This window comes from Drosophila miranda, chromosome XR, assembly GCF_003369915.1.
Source record: "Drosophila miranda strain MSH22 chromosome XR, D.miranda_PacBio2.1, whole genome shotgun sequence".
NCBI classification, from domain to species: Eukaryota; Metazoa; Arthropoda; class Insecta; order Diptera; family Drosophilidae; genus Drosophila; species Drosophila miranda.
In genome coordinates, this window is record NC_046674.1 from 40,712,120 (window position 1) to 40,716,643 (window position 4,524).

At 39.3% G+C, this 4,524-nt stretch overlaps 1 long non-coding RNA gene across 1 annotated transcript; it reads left to right on the forward strand.

The window, feature by feature from the left end:
* Positions 1-3,187: 3,187 nt before the first annotated feature.
* Positions 3,188-4,090, forward strand: LOC117186142. The gene is made up of 3 exons (XR_004471276.1): positions 3,188-3,345; positions 3,421-3,795; positions 3,906-4,090. It is a non-coding gene; the product is annotated as an uncharacterized LOC117186142 (long non-coding RNA).
* Positions 4,091-4,524: the final 434 nt, after the last annotated feature.

Consider the following 4,524-nt stretch of genomic DNA (forward strand, 5'->3'; position numbering starts at 1 on the left):
TATCACTTTCAAGTCTGGGAACTTACTCTGATTCTGTTGAATGCTTTCTATTAAACTCAGATACTCAGCTGATTTGAATTGATCTGAGTCTAGATCAACCATGGGTTTTATTTGCGTGAGCTCCTCTATAGCCGGTTCATCCTGACGCGATAGAGTGTCAGCGACAACATTCAGTGTCCCCTTTCTATGTAGGATATTAAATGTGAAACTACGCAATTTCATAGACCATCTGGCTAATCTACCCGATAAATCTTTTTGTTGCATTAACCATTTAAGTGCTCCGTGATCGGTTATGACTACGAAGTCCTGTCCCTCAATATAAGAGCGGAATTTTTGTATCCCCTTTATGACTGCTAAGCACTCTAGTTCGGTAACCGAATAATTACGTTGTGCCTTGGATAATTTTTCTGACATGTAAGCAATTGGCAATTCAACGCCGTCGCGTTCTTGCGCTAAAACACAGCCGATTCCGTAAGTGCTAGCATCACAGAGCAAAATAAAAGGTTTTGAGAAGTCAGGAGTTATCAAAATGGGTGATGCGGTTAAACAGGACTTTAAGGTCTCAAACGACTGTTGAGCATCCTCATTCCACTGTAAATATTTTTTCTTCTTAAGCAACTCGGTTAGGGGAAAACTAACGGTAGCATAATTTTCAACGAAACGTCGGTACCAACCGGATAACCCCAAAAATCGACGCAGTTGCTTAACGGTAACTGGCACAGGGAACTTCGAGATGGCCTTGATTTTGTCTGGATTTGTCTTTATCTGACCATTACCAATAATAAAACCCAAATACGTGATTTCTTTTATGCAAAAGTTCGATTTCCCTATGTTAATGGTTAGATTTGCTTTGCGTAGACACAACGCCATCTCCTGTAACAACAGTAAATGCGACTCGAAGTCCTCTGATAAAACAAGTAGATCATCTAAATATACAAACACACGTGTACGAAGATGAGCTGGAATAACTCGATCCATTAGTCTACAGAGAGTTTGAGCGGCATTGCAAAGACCAAAAGGCATCATTTTATATTGATATAACGGTCGGTTAGGCACTGTAAATGCAGTGTACTGTCGCGATTGTTCATCCAACGGGACTTGCCAAAATGCGTGTTTCATGTCTAATCCAGTGATGTAACGAGCGGGTGGTAACCGTCAATATGTGGTAACGGATATGCATCCAGTCTTGTAACCTTGTTCACCTCTCTTGAATCGAGACACAGTCTATATTTTTCGCCTTTCTTTACCAAAACGCAATTACTGCTCCAGGGACTAGTCGACTCCTCTATAACATCGAGCGCAAGCATATTGTCCACCTCGGCAAACATCAATTTCTCAATGGCTGGTGATACCGGCCAATGTCGTTGCTTTACGGGAATAGCTGCTCCAACATCTATAGAGTGTGTGACTAAACTGGTACGGCCTAATCCTTCAGTAGCGAAAGATGGAAAACAACCTACCACTTTATCTAAGCGAATTCTCTCGTCTGCTGTCAATTTATGTAGGTTCGGTGGTTCTTCGACGTCATCCGTACCTCCAACATCTAATTCAGATACCTCTGCAGTGTGTGTGATTTTATCTAAAAGTCCAAATTTTTGCCAGAAGTCTATTCCCAAATAGACGTCTTGCTTGAGTTCAGGAATAAGAAACATTTCTAGGTCTGCCGTGCATCCACGGTAATTAATTTGTGTTACCAGCTTGCCTATAACCTTACTTTCAGTATCGTTAGCCGTTCGTATTGCTCCTGAACACTTTTTAATCTTGCAATGCGCCAACATTTCTTTCGCGGCTGAGCCTCCAATACAACTGATTGTGGCCCCCGAATCCAACAAAGCTACGTAATCACTGCCTTCAATGGTGACATTGGTATACAGCCTGTTATCCGAACTAAGAAATATAGCTGAAACAAACTTGTTCTTATTCTTGCGAACCATCTTCCAAAATTGTCTTAAACGTTTAGTTGAACGTTTGGGCTTTCTTACAAATTTAAAACTATCTATCTTATCAAAAATTTTCTTACGCGTTGTAATATAATTTGCTTCCCTTTCAGGTAAAGGAGTAAATGAATAATGATATGCCGTAGGCAGGGTTTCCTCTACTGTTTGTGAGCTGATCTTAGGCTTCCTTAAACTTTGGTCGTTCGTTAAACTTGTAGGTGATTCTTGCAAACTTTTTTCTAAGGATGTGTCTGCTTGTTGTTGTTTAACACATCCTTGTGCAGGTTTCCCGGAGGGTTACATTTGGGACATACCGGCTTGTAAGTATCTTTTGTTCCACACCCGTAGCAAAAGATCTTAGGAGGACCTACACAATCGTCAAATTTATGACCTTTGTTGTCACAGTTCCAGCAAGTTGGAACTGTGTGTGAAGTACGACGTTGTATTTGACACACTTCATTATGCTCGACCAAGTCATCGAATTGCTGCTCGCTATCGTCTGGACCTGACAATTCCAATACGTATGAGCGAAGAGTCCTTTGCTTGACCGATTTTATATCGTTATAAAACTGCTCGTGCCTACGTACCTCTCGTCGTAATAGCGATCTGTTGGCAATCTTTAAGTGAAGAAGCTCGTGGTGAAGAGTGGGCTTGGAATTTCTAATAAGTAGATTCACAACATCTTCTTCTGTAACCGAATTTTGAAGCCTATCCACGAGATCTTCGATAGCATATTGAAAGTCATCGAAGGATTCGTTTTCGCCCTTACGACGTTTCCTAATCTTTTCCCAGATATCATAGTCGGTCTCAACATCTTCAAATCTTCGTCTAAACTCTATACAAAACGTATCCCAATTAAAGTTTGGGTAAGTTCGATGGAATTTCCAGTACCAATCACTAGCTTTTCCCGCGAATAAAAGATACAAGTGATCACAAAGCAATTGATAATTGTTATAAAGATTTTGTTGCGTTAGAGAACGTACTCGATAAATGAACTCATCCATCCTCATGCATGTTTTTGAACCATCGAATTTAATGAGCCAATTCTGCATTATACTGGAAAGTTTTGCTGGTGCTACGTGTGAGCTCGAATTACTTTGATTTGCACTCGCTTTTGAAAAATCTAAAAGAACTTCTGCGTGACTATCTCGTGCTTGACCGATACCCACGTTATTTGTTTGGTTAATGTTATTGTCACCGGAAACATCGGGTGTGATATGTTCTGGTTGTGTCAACTGGAGTGACGCTAATTGATTTTGAATCGAAGATTCAATTGTTTTGCTTAAAAATGAAGTTAGTTGTTCCATTAACTGAGCCTGTTGAATGCTTACAGCAGACTGGACGTAGTTAGCGATTTCCACTTGAGTGGTTATTGGAAGGGTTGTGTTGTTGGTTTCAGTTTCTGTTGGTGAGCGATCTAACCGGGATCGTTGAGTTGATCTCGTATTCATACCCCTTCTAATAAACTTTTGGCCCTTTTTAGGTCGATTAGACGTTCCGTCTATTGTGCTAAAAGATTCGTTAGCACTAGTTGGACGTGTTCCTTCGGCGTTAAGCTCGGCTAACAACGTGTTGTTAGAGAATGTTAGTGCCAGAGCAGAACAATCTAATGAACAGGTGGGACATTTTGGGTTTGTCCTAATCTGTTCCAAAATACAAAGTTTATGGAATTTGTGTCTACACGGGGTGTGGGCTATAATCTCACTAGTTCCCAATACTTCGTTGCAAATTCCACAAAATGGTTCTGCTTCCTGCAAAGCAGTTGTTATATCATCTGTACTTCGCCTTACAGCCATTGTATATCAGACAATATTTAAGGAATTAAAGAAAAACTAATAAAAAAAAATTATATAAGAAGGTATTAATTGTAATAATAAGGTCTGTCTTTCCCACATGCCAGAATACTTACAAAATATCTATTTGGTTTCAGTAGGCTTTTCTATTTTCGTTAATATGGACTATTTATAGGTTAATGACCTCGTGCACTGAATCATTGGACAACTATCGCGATTTGGCAATATAAAATTGTAAATCCGAATAACTCAAGATGCCTAAAGTGAAAAAGCAGGTTTGCTTTGGTCGGTCAATCCAAAATGAAATGAACTGGAACCGCAAAATCCTAAAACAATTCCTGTTTCTTCTGATCACTGTATGGTATTGCATAACTGTCTCTGATACTAACAATTCGATACTATAGGTCTGTTTTGGTCAACCAATCCGAATCAATTGAATTGCAGTTGCTAAATCCGAAAACCGAGTCTAAGTATAAATTTTGAAATCTTTAACCTTTATGCAATATTTTGCAAAAGAAAATGTGTCGCTGAAATTTTGATTTATTACCGGTTGAGCTTGTAGAACCAAGGCAAGATTTGCTTGTCTTATTAAAATAAACGGCCTATATAGAAAGACACTATAAATCCAAATTTTATTATCGGCTCTTAATTGGTTTTAGATTCTAAGGCAAGTTGCCTGGCCCCACGTTGGGCGCCATAAATGTGTAGTGTACCAGAGTTTAAATATATATATATGTAAACAGATATATAGGCCCTTGATATCAGCAGATGACTATGACTGAACTTAAGGACGG